Source organism: Leuciscus leuciscus (genome assembly GCF_965113295.1).
Source record: "Leuciscus leuciscus genome assembly, contig: SUPER_11_unloc_5, whole genome shotgun sequence".
In the NCBI taxonomy this organism is placed as follows: domain Eukaryota; kingdom Metazoa; phylum Chordata; class Actinopteri; order Cypriniformes; family Leuciscidae; genus Leuciscus; species Leuciscus leuciscus.
In genome coordinates, this window is record NW_028118542.1 from 39,612 (window position 1) to 54,767 (window position 15,156).

General features: G+C 38.4%; 1 pseudogene across 1 annotated transcript in view; it reads right to left on the reverse strand.

Annotated features, from left to right (window-relative positions):
• The window catches only part of LOC309510221 (NACHT, LRR and PYD domains-containing protein 3-like), a 343,190-nt pseudogene that overhangs the window by 22,674 nt on the left and 305,360 nt on the right, over positions 1-15,156 (reverse strand). The window contains exon 16 of the transcript XR_014211802.1: positions 1,799-1,969. The product of XR_014211802.1 is annotated as an NACHT, LRR and PYD domains-containing protein 3-like (transcript). The remainder of the gene's footprint in view (positions 1-1,798; positions 1,970-15,156) is intronic.

Below are 15,156 nucleotides of genomic sequence, written 5' to 3' on the forward strand. Positions count from 1 at the left end.
TGTTAGTTGTAACGAGTTGTATGGGAAGCCAAACACACCAACAGTGGGACGAAACGGAGCGGTGTTACAGAGTTCGTGCCGTGCTGACATCATCGGTGCGGCTCAATGGACCGAGCTGTGTGACCGACTCGACATCGCAGGGAGGACGTGTTTGCTAGCGAAACCGAATGGACAGAGCAAACTAATCTCACCAGCGCGGCGCTGACCATGTTACTTTATTCATTACTGCTCCGCAGAAGTTCAGGGCCCGTATTCATAAAGATTCTAAGAATCCTCTAAGAAAACTCTTAATTTAGCTTAAAAACTTTTACGTAGGAGTCTTAGCTTAAAAGCGATTCGGGACCGATCTGAGAGCAACTCTGAGTAAGGAAAAGCCAAAAACTTTCATCTTAGTAAGGAGGCGGGGTTGACCCCGTTGCTATGTATGACACAATCTTTTGAAGACTGTGATTGGTTGGTTGTCCAAGAAAAAAAAAAAAAGTGATTCTAAGTATAGGGTCTATTCTAAGCCTTCACTTTGAAATTGCATGCGTAATTTTTCCTATTTGACCATTCTCACACACACACACACACACACACACACACACACACACACACACACACACACACACACACACACACACACACACACACACACACATTTTATATGTGTATATAAATCCTTTTTTTTTTTTTTTTTACCATGCTGTTAATTTCCTATAAGGTATTTGCTTGGCTTAGAATGATAAAAATTGTTCCACTCTTTCCAATTACACGGATTGCTGGCATGTCTATTTAAGTGGTGGTTTGAATGTTGGTTTTAATGTATCAAACATGGAATTTTCCCAGTTGCCAAATATCGTAATGTAGTGATTACTTTCATTTCTGGCGCTATGGCATTTCTGTGCTGTGTCGGAGATATTAGCGTGTCTCTAATAAGATCAGTCACAAACATGATCCCTGCACGATCTAATCTATAGCGTCTTATTAACTCACTGTTATTCATTGTCTGCAACACATTTCTTCTCCCTCTTCGTCTTTCTGCCATTTTCTCCTCTGCTAAAGAAACTCTTAAGACTCTTAAAAGTCCTCGTCCGTGCTCCTAACAATTTTGACCTTAAGATCTCTTTTAAGGGTTAAGATGCTTTCTGAATTACTTTTTTCTTTACTAGGATTTTTTCTTAGTAAACGGCCACATTTCTAAGAATTTTCTTAGAATTTTGTCACTAGGAGCTACTCTTTGCATTAAGATTCTTTATGAATACGGGCCCTGGTGTTTTCCCTGCATATAAGATAATGAAGATCAGCATGAAGTTATTACATTTCTTTTGCTTATTATCTTTCATATTAGTACATTAGTAGTGTTAGAAAAGCTACTTTGAAGAATTGTTTTTTTGTAGCCACGGAAAGAGCCGTTCAAAGCAGAAACTTCAATGATCAAGGACTGTGCAGTGCCGGGGGAACTATAGGATCAGGGTTGGGAAACACTATTATTGCACAGAAACATCATTAGGGAAAACACTGTTGAGTAAACGTGGGGGAAAAGAGTTGTCATTGTAGTCAGAGTGAAACAGACTAAAATTATTGAACATAATGAATATAATGAAATACTGACTAAATTTAAACGATATATTTTTAAAAGAATGTAAAAATGAACACTAATACCAGATCATGAGATTAGACATTTGTGTACACCTGTGATTTCTGTGCTGAGATTTAGTGTTTTCAGAACAAGCTAATTTTAGTCCTAAAATGTACATCAAATGATTCGTCTTACTGAGGACAAAGACATGTGTGACAATCAGAGAGACAAACTTACCCCAGTGTCTTCAGTTTACAGTGAGGATCCTCCAGTACAGCAGAGAGCAGATGAACTGAATCTCCTAGTTTATTCCCCCACAGATCCAGATCTCTCAGGTGTGAGGGGTTTGATCTCAGAGCTGAAGCCAGAGCAGAACAACCTTCATCTGTGACTCCACAACCCCACAACCTGTAGAGAACAATGACACACTCTTCACTCTCTCAGTTCAGATCAACACGTACAAGCCACAATTCTACACAGACTATATATGTCTGAATTTCAATTGGAGATTTATCAGTCATAAAAAAATAATAAAGAAAAACAAAAAGCTTTCAACACATGTTCTTCATAAATCCAACCGTTCTAAATGAGCTCAAACACAACTACACCTCTTCTCTGTGACAGACTCATTGTGAAGATGAAAGCACACAAGAGTCTGGTAGGTTAACTACTGACTATAAGTAACTTTGCAACTACATGCCAACTTATTCTAACCCTAACCCTACTAGTCTACTAATAAATCTATTAACACTCCAATGGGAGTTAGTAGACATGTGCAACTGTACTTATAGTCAACAGAATGTGTTCAAGGGACCATTAAAATAAAGTGAAACCAATATGGTCTAACCTAAACTGATAATTATGACAACACTGTTGCTGACAGTGAACATACCATGAGGTTTTACTGGATATGCAGTGATTGTTTCTGTCTTCCTAATGCTACCTTCTGCCTCTCTGTTTTGCTCTTGCACACAATCTACTTCATGCCTTCTGTCCTCTGATTGATAGTTTATACTTTTTTTTATCAAATAAAGTATTTTTTGCTGAGAAATGATTAATGATTCATGATTATTATAAATTAATGTACTGTAAGAAACATTTACTGGACTGAAGCAACTGGGTTTATTGATTATTAATCCACCATTTGTTAATGTTAAAAAAATGAATTCTTCTGACATTTTTTCATGTTAATATAAATGTCAAATATGACGCAATAGGCTTTTGGGGAACATTTTCCATCTCTTAATTATCATTGATTTGCACTGAATTGCATATGAGCCATAAAAGCGATGTATAAATATGATACTCAACAAAAAAAACACACATACATGCATATACAAGTTTGTATCTGTTTTTTGTTGAGTATCACATTACACACACACACACACACACACACACACACACACACACACACACACACACACACACACACACACACACACACACACACACACACACACACACACACACACACACACATGTCTGGTTCACTATCTTTGTGGGGACTCTCCATAGACTTAATGGTTTTTATACTGTACAAACTGTATATTCTATCTCCTTACACTAACCCTACCCCTAAACCTACCCATCACAGAAAACTTTCTGCATTTTTACATTTCCCAAAAAACTCATTCTGTATGATTTATAAGCTTGTTTACCCATGGGGACCTCTATTTAGGTCCCCACTGTGACACGAGTCCCCATGAGTCTGTGTGCATTCAGGTTGAAGTCCCCATCGGGATAGAAAAACATGAACACACACACACACACACACACACACACACACACACACACAAACAGCTTTTCTGGATCATATATGCAATTTTTTACATTAAAAAAATGGTGTATTAATAATCAATAAACCCCAGTTGCTTCAGTCTAGTAAATATTTCTTACATTTACTTTTTAAACATAATTAAAGATTTTCTGAGCAAAAGGACCTTACTTGAAAAAAAACAAAAAAACAAAACAAACAATCAATCAGAGGACAGAAGGCATGAAGAAGATTGTGTACACGATGTTTCTCAGGAAAGTTTTGGTCATATTGATAATTTAAAGGCCCTAGAAATTTGCCTATTAAATTTGATACAGTAGGCTAATATATTCATAAATAGGCATTTACTTATTGTTCAACCGAATTTTACAAAGAATGTTTAGTTAAAGTTATGAGAGAATAAATGTTTTTAAATTGTTATTAAAATCTTGTAACACGCATTGCCAAACAAGCATTCTTTTTTTCCAATTAATTTAAACTCCCAAAGGGGAAACGTATCCTGGGAGATACAAACATTTACAGGCAGATTATGGAAAATGGAAAAATTAAATCCATAAAATTTCAACATAAACATAATAAGCTAACACTTAACAACAACTCTTCAAACATGCAAGTCTCCTCAAATATTGTAAATATGTGAAATGTATCACTGAAGGCGAGTAGATTTCCCACTACAGGTCATGTTGTTTTTAAATGCTGCCCATGAGCTAAACAGAGAATGTATGAATGAAGTCACCAGATCTAAACTTGGGCGACTTCCTGCTCAGCTACTGTTCGGACGCTCTTGCTTACTGCTCCGCGTTTTGCTCTATCGCTTTTACATTTTATCTCCTATTTTTTCTATATTTTATTTCCTTTATTTTATTTCCTTTTATCACCTAATTTTAACTTCAGCAAATCAGCACAGTGCTCATACGACAAAGTTTGGATTACTACAAAAACTGAGAATTCTTTTACCCGACCAGCTTACATACCGGGAAAGGAAAACACAACTGCCTACAAGGATAAGAGAAAATGCCTCTTCTGGAATCTACTTGCTGCACTAACTGCCACAGACTTTTACAAAGGATTGCAGTTCTAGAAACAAAGTTACTTACGGGACCACCAAACCAGACGGAGCACACAACAGAGCTTCGTCATGGACACCCTCAGCATACCGGTGAGTCCCATGAAACTAGTACTCCTCGACAGGTAGAGAAACAAGCCGATCGACTTACTAATCGATGGCACAAACAGGGAGCTAAACCCAAAGGCACTCGAGACATCAGATTGTCACGAGCATCACATATTGCCGCAGTAGCATCCTCTACCCCAGATACAGCTCTGACAAGGATTGAAAACACTGGTCTGCTACCACTGCCTATACATCTTGAGAACAGATTTGAAGTACTAATGAATGTAAATGAGGAATCCACAAATGTGATGAATGTGATCGAACACAGACTGAATAGGCCAGTAGCTAACACTGATGCTAACTGGCGCTCAAGGTCGAGCAGACAGCGGCACTCAGCTCAGAGCGCAGCCGAGCCCAGGACTCTGATAGTGGGGGACTCCATAATCAGAAACATTAGCACCAGGGATACAACTACGTGCTGCCTTCCACAAGCAACAACTTCTGATATAAACAGGGAACTTCAGAACATTCTGATGAAACATAAGACTGCTAATCGACTCATCATACATGTGGGGAAGAATGATATTCATAAAGAGCAGTCAGAACTCCTTAAGAAGGATTTCAATAAACTTTTTGAAACACTTAAAAGACTGAAAGTTCAAACATTCATCAGTGGACCACTACCAGCAAGAGGAACAAACAGGTTTTCACGGTTGCTTGGGCTAAATACATGGCTGCAAAAAACCTGCAATATAAAAGCAGTGAACTTCATTGACAATTTCAATCTTTTCTGGAGTCAACGACAACTGTTTCATTGGGATGGCCATCACCCAAACAAACTTGGTTCAAGAGTGTTAAAGGACAATATCTACTTCTCCCTAAATCATCCTTCTGCGGTTTGTGCCAATCCACTCAATCTGAACGGCACACACACACCTGGACACAGTATGAATGACCACGGGACTTCACTTCAGCAGCAAAATGGACATGATAACACCACTCCGCCACAACAACCTCTGCTCACGGACACAATCTCAGCTGAGCCCTGCACACAGAGCTCACCACAGACAGACATATCAGAACTGCTTGAAGATTCAGCACCCAAGGACGACTTCCTGGAAAACAGCCAGGGAAGCCAGGACAGCATATTACAGCCTCCTATAACACCAGAGCAACAGCCCCTTTCACCAGACACTTTCTCCCTCTCCCCTGCAACGCCACTACTGTGCTTCTCACAGAAAATGGAAGAACTGGTGCATGCTGGAACCAGACTATCCCACTCTTTTGCTGCAAGCCCCCAGATACCAACTAAAAAAGACAGGCACCACTACCACCAAAGCCTGCAGGCCCAGCTCGCCCTCCCCCTCCTCCTGTGAGAGCTCTTCGGCCTCTGCCACAACGCCAGGGCCCACACCCTCCTCCTTCTGCTCGAGGTGAACCAAAAACAACTGATACCAGCTCTCAGTGATATGTGTCGGGTCCCCGTTTTGATAACAGTAACTTTCTCAAATGTTTACAAAACAAGCGGGAACCCAGTGTGCCTGTATCTTTCTCTATTGCTGTTCTATTACATGATAGAAAGTCTAAGGCCTTCAATAGCCGTACAGCAAACCCAACTAATCTGGTGCCTATTACACGTCAAACTAATATTGCTGTGGGGAAAAGTAAGTCTGTTAAGTTAGCTCTTTTAAACATTCGCTCACTTAAAAATAAATCACTTCTAGTCAACGACTTAATAACCACAAACAACCTGGATTTTATGCTTCTAAATGAAACCTGGCTAGAAGACAGCTTCAGTGCAACAATCCTCAATGAAACATCCCCTCCTAACTTTACTTTTATGAGTGTCTGCAGAGCTGTTAAGAGAGGTGGGGGTCTAGCTGCTCTTTTTAAAGATATCTATCAATGTAAGCAAATATCATTTGGGAATTACTTGTCTTTCGAATATCTGGGTATTGTGTTAAAAGGTGCTCCACGCATTTTACTTTTCATTATTTACAGGCCTCCAAAATACTCTCCAGCCTTTGCTGAGGACTTTACAGAACTGTTATCAACAATTACCTCAGAGTTTGACTGTTTTGCCATTGCTGGAGATTTTAACATCCATATAGATAATGCAGAAAACAATATGGCAAAAGAAATCAAAACTGTTTTAAAAACTTTTGATCTGACTCAGCATGTACATGGACCCACACACAATCGTGGACACACTTTAGATTTACTTATCAGTAAGGGTCTAAACATTTCATCGATTGTTATTAAGGATGTAGCACTGTCTGATCATTTCTGTATTTTCTTTGATATATTGATCTCTCCTGCCACTGAAGCTAGATCTGTGTCTGTCAAGAAGAGATGCTTAAATGAGAACACTAGTGTCCTATTTATGAAGGCTATATCTTTAACAACAAGCATATCTGCAGACTCTGTTGATTTTCTCCTTGATTCTTTTAACTCAAAAGTTAAAGGTGTAATTGATGATATTGCTCCTGTGAAAGTCAGGAAGAAGAGTGGCAGACAAAAGGCACCTTGGAGAAACTCAACAGCAGTGCAAAATATGAAAAGACAATGCAGAAAAGCAGAGCGCATGTGGCGGAAGACAAAACTTGTAGTCCATTTTAACATCTACAAAGACAGCCTTCATGCTTTCAATATGGAACTAGGCAAAGCTAGACAGACTTTCTTCTCAAATATTATAAACAGTAATTTAAACAACACACGCACTCTTTTTGCTACTGTAGAGAGACTGACAAACCCCCCAAGCCAGATTCCCAGTGAAATGCTCTCAGACAGCAAGTGCCGTGAGTTTGCCTCTTTCTTCTCTGAGAAAATCAATAATATCAGAAAGGTGATCAGCACATCCTTGACTTGCGCTGGGGTCAGACAGATCAAACCACCTGAGAAAGTAGTTACTATGTCTGATTTCAAAGAAATTGATGGCAAAATTTTGGAAGAAACCGTACAGCACCTTAAAACATCAACCTGCGCTCTTGACACACTTCCCACATCGTTTTTCAAAAGTGTGTTAAACAGTTTAGAAGCAGATCTTCTAGAAGTGGTAAATGCTTCACTTCTCTCTGGGAGTTTTCCAAACTCCATAAAAACTGCAGTTGTCAAGCCCCTCCTGAAAAAGAGCAATCTGGATAAGACCATATTAAGCAACTATAGACCAATCTCAAATCTTCCTTTCATAGGTAAGATCATTGAAAAAGTTGTCTTCAATCAGCTGAACAAATTCTTATGCTCGAATGGATACTTTGACAATTTTCAATCTGGTTTCCGACCGCATCACAGCACAGAGACAGCGCTCATAAAGATAATAAATGATATTCGCTTAAATACTGACTCAGGCAAATTATCAGTGCTGGTACTACTCGACCTCAGTGCTGCATTTGACACTGTCGATCACAACATACTTCTGGACAGGCTGGAAAACTGGGTCGGGCTTTCTGGGATAGTCCTAAAATGGTTCAGGTCATACTTAGATGGGAGAGGTTATTATGTGAGTATAGGAGACCATAAGTCTGAGTGGACATCCATGACATGCGGAGTCCCTCAAGGCTCAATTCTTGCGCCACTCCTGTTCAACCTGTATATGCTCCCAATGAGCCAAATAATGAGAAACAACCAAATTGCTTACCACAGCTATGCAGACGACACACAGCTCTACTTAGCCCTATCGCCCAACGATTATAGCCCCATTGACTCCCTGTGCCGATGCATTGACGAAGTCAACAGTTGGATGTGTCAAAACTTTCTTCAGTTAAACAAAGACAAAACTGAAGTCATTGCGTTTGGAAACAAAGATGAAGTTCTCAAGGTGAACGCATACCTTCACTCTAGGGGTCAAACAACCAAAAATCAAGTCAGGAATCTTGGTGTGACACTAGAGTCAGAGCTTAGTTTCAGTAGTCATGTCAAAGCAATAACTAAATCAGCATACTATCATCTGAAAAATATTGCAAGAATTAGATGCTTTGTTTCCAGACAAGACTTAGAGAAACTTGTGCATGCTTTCATCACCAGCAGGGTGGATTATTGTAATGGTCTCCTCACTGGCCTTCCCAAAAAGACCATAAGACAGTTGCAGCTCATACAGAACGCTGCCGCCAGGATTCTGAGCAGAACCAGAAAATATGAACATATCACACCAGTCCTCAGGTCTTTACACTGGCTCCCAGTTAAACTTAGGATTGATTTTAAAGTATTATTACTGGTATATAAATCATTCAATGGCCTAGGACCTCAATACATTGCAGATATACTCACTGAATATAACCCCAACAGATCACTCAGATCATTAGGATCATATCAGCTTGAAATACCAAGGGTTCACTCTAAGCATGGCGAGTCTGCCTTTAGCTATTATGCCAGCCGCAGCTGGAACCAGCTTCCAGAAGAGATCAGATGTGCTCCTACAGTAGTCACATTCAAATCCAGACTCAAAACACTTCTGTTTAACTATGCATTTACTGAATGAGCACTGTGCCAATGTTCGTCCGACTGTTTGTACTGTATTTTATTTTTTATTTTTCTAAACTGTTTTAATTATTCTTATTTCTTTTTATTATTTTAATCTCTTCTATGTAAAGCACTTTGAATTGCCATTGTGTATGAAATGTGCTATATAAATAAACTTGCCTTGCCTTGCCTTGCCTTGCCTTGCCTTGCCTTGCCTTGCCTTGCCTTGCCTTGCCTTGCCTTATTAGACATTCTCTGCGCCAGACCTGCTGGTTATAAAGCATGGTAAGGTACAAAGGAAAAGCACAACGAAATGAAATTAATGTATACGACTAGTTGAAGTTTTCTGTGCTTTATCCTAACATTACACGAAGTAAATGCCTGCATTAAGTCAGGGACCACAAAACATGCAAACGAATAAAAACATTATAAACTGAAACTGTCATATTTACCTTTTTTGAAATAATCCATTACATCATTACACCTGCTGAAACTCAAGCAGCATGAACTCAAATTATCAGTTCCACATGCATGCCATGGAAACTCATGAATATTTATGTGCTCCGAGTCCGCCCTCTGAAACCAAAATATACCATAAGATACTGTCACGTGATGTGCTACTGGAGAAGATTGCCCTTTTAGGAATACAATAAATAGGGGAAAGATTGGCAGTTAACATAAAATTGATATAAAATGGACGTTCCATAGTGGCCCATAACTTGTCTCCAATTGGTCAAGTACGGTAGTTCTAATAAGTCTCCAAAAATAACTATATATATATATATATATAAATTGTTATTATTATTATTATTATTTAAATATTATAAATAGTTAATAAATAAAATGAATAAATGTTAACAATGACAATTTAATCTAATTCATGTATTTTGTTCATGTTATTAATAATAATTGTAATAATAACAGATATTATTATTATTATATTTCGATAAATATAAATAGTTATATAAATATAAAAGTGAGTTAAATAGGTTATTTAAGGGGTGTGGGTGGGCTTAAAACATGTTTACATTTTTACATTTAAAAAATTACATTTTCATTACATTCATTTCAATCATAGAGATTTCAATCTTCTCCAGTAATATTTATAATTTTTAAGTATTCAGTATTTTTAATAGACGGCTGGTCACATGGTACCTGTTTCTTTTTACAATACAGATTTGAGGTTGACCAATCACAGTCGTCTCTGATCATTGGCTAGAGACGCTTATTTAATCATTATAGTGAGAAAGTTCCGAGAGTTTCCATTTGTACGACAGCTTCTGAACCCATACAACTAATAGATTTAATCGGTTATGGTTTATAACGCGCATACATTTCCAAAAAGACAAAAAAGTCCCGAATATTACATAAATGGAGCATTCGGGTTTTTGAGCCGATGAGCGCCCTCTGGTGGAATATTGAAGGATTGTTTGTGTGACAGTTCTGATGTTTTCTTCTAGTTACGTAGGGTGACCAGACGTCCCGAAAAATTCGGGACAGTCCCGAAATCTAAACTGTTGTCCCGAATCCCGAATCTGGCCCTAATTGTCCTGAAAATTATACTAAAGCAAAATCTTGAGTAGTTATTGTCTTATAAACATTAAAAACTGTCTGCGGAGGTTGAGGCCGGCGACACACTGGCTGCGTGGCGTGTCCGTTTTTATTTCGGCTCCCATGTTAACAGGTTAGAGCTTGCACACTATGGAAAGCCAAACTGTTCACAATTCGCGTGCTTTTGACCGCCGTATCAATATTAAAACGGCGTCTTCATAACGCCGGTAGGCGTTAAATAAACGCCGTCAGGCGATAAGTTAACGTCACACGCCGCCACGCGTTAAAATAACGCCACTCGCCGATAGATGTTAAATTGACGCCACACGCCACTCAAAATGCAGATGTATGAGCTCATCTATATGGCCCCTCCTCTACTGAGTTTGAGGACTCTACGGCAAGTCGGAGAGGACAATCTAGTTTGGAAGAGCGCGAAAATGGCTAGGAGAGGATTTGTTTTGCGGTGTAAACACACTATAAATGACTGCACTCGCCTTTTACTCTCTGATAATCCAGGGGCTGATGTCTTTCAGTCATCATTAAATAGGTAAAGATTTCTGTAAAGATAATATATTAGCATTAACGTACGTCGGGTGGTTGTAAGTGTAAAGAATGTGCAATGCAATTCTATGACCAATTGTGCTGGTAACGTTACTGTACATAATATGTAAGGGATAAAGTATAGAGAGGCGGTCGTTATAGCGAATAACAAGCCCGACAGGCTTATTACATGGCTACCTACAAAATAATTAATTAATTTGACACAAATTATTGATTTAAAAAGGAGTTTATTGCTTTAAAAACGGTTGTATTGCTTCCGCCAAAGAAAATAGTCCGTTCCGCGTCCATAGCAATGGGCTGTTTTGTTCGCAGCGGTCTGTTATCAAGAAATAACAGACCGCATTCTACATTGGAATTCAGCCAAGCCATGTAATAAACAATGTTATTACGTGGCTTGGCTGAATTCCAATGTAGAATGCGGTCTGTTATTTCTGTTATTCTACATTGGAATTCAGCCAAGCCATGTAATAAACAATGTTATTACGTGGCTTGGCTGAATTCCAATGTAGAATGCGGTCTGTTATTTCTTGATAACAGACCGCTGCGAACAAAACAGCCCATTGCTATGGACGCGGAACGGACTATTTTCTTTGGCGGAAGCAATACAACCGTTTTTAAAGCAATAAACTCCTTTTTAAATCAATAATTTGTGTCAAATTAATTAATTATTTTGTAGGTAGCCATGTAATAAGCCTGTCGGGCTTGTTATTCGCTATAACGACCGCCTCTCTATACTTTATCCCTTACATATTATGTACAGTAACGTTACCAGCACAATTGGTCATAGAATTGCATTGCACATTCTTTACACTTACAACCACCCGACGTACGTTAATGCTAATATATTATCTTTACAGAAATCTTTACCTATTTAATGATGACTGAAAGACATCAGCCCCTGGATTATCAGAGAGTAAAAGGCGAGTGCAGTCATTTATAGTGTGTTTACACCGCAAAACAAATCCTCTCCTAGCCATTTTCGCGCTCTTCCAAACTAGATTGTCCTCTCCGACTTGCCGTAGAGTCCTCAAACTCAGTAGAGGAGGGGCCATATAGATGAGCTCATACATCTGCATTTTGAGTGGCGTGTGGCGTCAATTTAACATCTATCGGCGAGTGGCGTTATTTTAACGCGTGGCGGCGTGTGACGTTAACTTATCGCCTGACGGCGTTTATTTAACGCCTACCGGCGTTATGAAGACGCCGTTTTAATATTGATACGGCGGTCAAAAGCACGCGAATTGTGAACAGTTTGGCTTTCCATAGCACACTGCCTGCGTGACACGCGCGTCTTGCTAGAAATAGAACCGACGCCTATTTTTCACGCGACACGCAAGCCTGTTGGAAGCGTTTCCAGGCAAAATAGAATAGGAAAAGATGTTTGTATGTCATTTTGACATGAAAACATATTAATAAATGACATTTTGATGTTTGAAAGTTTAAGTTTTTACATAAATGCAGATATAAATGTAATAAAAAAAATATATGATCGATTTTCAAATATTGCACCTATCAATACCGAAATATTCTGTAGCCTATTTTGCCTATTATTAGAGCGCAAGTTGCTGCAGCCGCGAGGACAGTCACTTGATTGTTCGCGGCACTGCAAAACGTCGTTTAAGCTTAAGGTTAGGCTATACTGAAAGGTCTGATTTATGCAGTCATTGTTTTTTTTTCTTTTCACAATGACATTTGATTTGAGTTCATGATTTTAATGTTGTTGTTTTTTGTGGCAGACTAAAGAATAATGACAGACTGTTGATCTTTGAATAAAAATATGTTTGGTTCAGGTTTGAAATTCATTATCTTTTATTATAGGCTACGCAGTCTGATGCCATAGAAGCCCCCCATCCCGTCACCCCAGACCCATAGACGACCCCCCCCCCCCCCGTCCAGAATTTCAGCCGATCTCATCTGGTCACCCTAGTTACGTGATGTAAGGAAGTACAGGACAATAGTAAAAAAATATGCCTGTGAGTTTGATGTAATGACAAAACATGGTTTCACGTTATTTTTATTTTTATCGGCCGTCGCCATCGCTACATTTAGGGACGAACAAGAATTCTGTGAGAATGAAAGTTGTAATGAAAGAGAGTTCGATAAGAGTCACTTTTATAGCGATGTGAAACACTGTGGAGAAATACCACTGGCATTATCACATAAACTACTAGGTAAGATACAGATACGAGTGCCAACATGCTATTTTACACGTTGACTATGTTTGAATAACTTCTGTGTGTTTTACAGATGCTCTGCCTCTTGATGAGGTTGATGGTAATGTTATTCGTACTGTGAAGAGAAGTGTGTTTTCAGAGTCTCAGCCCTCTCCTCTGAAAGAGCCCCTGACACTGGCTGCTGTGTCACAGGTCAATAAACCCATCCACTCATCATCATTTACAGAGAACTTGTGCTTCACTGCAGTCAAACCTGGGGATATTGTTGCAGTAACTGTGTATAATTTATGAAACAGAAAAACACAATGGAGCTAGTGCCATCTAACCACCAGTCAAAAGTTTGGTCACACCCACCCATTCTTGATAATTTTTCTTGTCCACATTTTAAAATAGTAATAAAGTAATCATCATCATCACCACCAATAACATTGTCGTCGTCAGCATAATTTTGAACTTATTCAGGCTGTTGTTACAAAGAAGTACACTTCATCATACTTTTAAAAAGAGAAATTATGAAAATAATATAGGCTACTTTAAAAGAATATACTTTGGTGCAAACTGAATATAATGTTTCGGACACTTAATTGCATCATGTTAACTGAAATTAAATGAACATTTATTATAGTTTGTAAGAAACGGTCATGAAAGTATACTCGTTAAGTGGCTTTTTATTTCATTAATTTTGTATTATCTGCAATAACTGTTTTTTAAAAGAAACATAGTTTTCCATTTTTATTTTTAACACTTATTTTTTACAAGGGTGAAGCAGATCACCAAAAAAAAAAAAAAATTTGAACCACCCAACTCCTCAAATAAATGTCTACTTTAGGTTGTGGGCAAATTATTTTTAGCTATTATACTCTATTATATATATAGCTATTATATAATGCTAGCTTAAAAATTGGACCAAACACTTACATACCAATAGAAACACTTTATCATAAATGTATTTAGTCACAAACAGTTCATTTATTGTATTGAGTTAATTAATTCAGTTCATTTAGTGTTTTTTGTTTGTTTTTGTCAGTTATACTTTTATAAATTGATTCAGTCATAAAGCTTTTAATCAGCTAATGAACTCGTGGGCCACTTGGACTCTTTACAGAACCACCAGTGGTCTGAGGATCACAGTCTGAGAAAACTGCTTTAAAACAAAACTGGACCATGGTACCACCACAGTACTTTTGTGTAAATGTTGTTTCTGCATATATTCAGGCTCTTTTGTGTATTTCAGGATGTGTTGAGGAATATTTTGGATCTGAATGAGTCTGTGATTCAGAATGAAGAGTTTGTCCGTTGTGTCAGTGGTGGGAAACTGTTTCCTGGCTCTGTTCCACTGGCACACAGATACGGGGGCCATCAGGTAAAACTGACCGTCACTTCAAACCCGACAGCGATGGCGTAAGACAACCAGAGCAAACATGTCAACCATGTGTTATTATTATTATAGTTTGGTTATTGGGCCGGACAGCTGGGGGATGGAAGAGCACATATGTTGGGTGAATACACAAACAGGTAAAATCATCCTTTTCCATCAGCGTTCAACACAAATCATCAGTTGTTATTGTCAGATGTGACTTTTCTGTTGTAATGCATGTCAACTTTCCCATAATGTTGTTTAAGATTAAAGAATGGAAAGTGTGATCTATACTTACTGGTTTTTCAGCAAATAGATGATTCTGGCATTTTTTTATCTATTTCTCGTTTCATGCTTAAACATGCGTCTGAACAATGACATCTCTCAGTTTAGAACTGTGACAAGTGTTAACCGTTAGAGCGGTATACAATCTCTCTTTTATCCAGAAAGGGTGAAAGATGGGAAGTCCAGTTGAAAGGCTCAGGAAAGACACCGTACTCAAGGTGAATATCAGTTTCTGCTGCTCAATATTTTTGATATGCTTTTTAAGTAATTCTGAAATATATTTAGTTGTAAATGATCTTACATTATGACTCATAGTGTGTG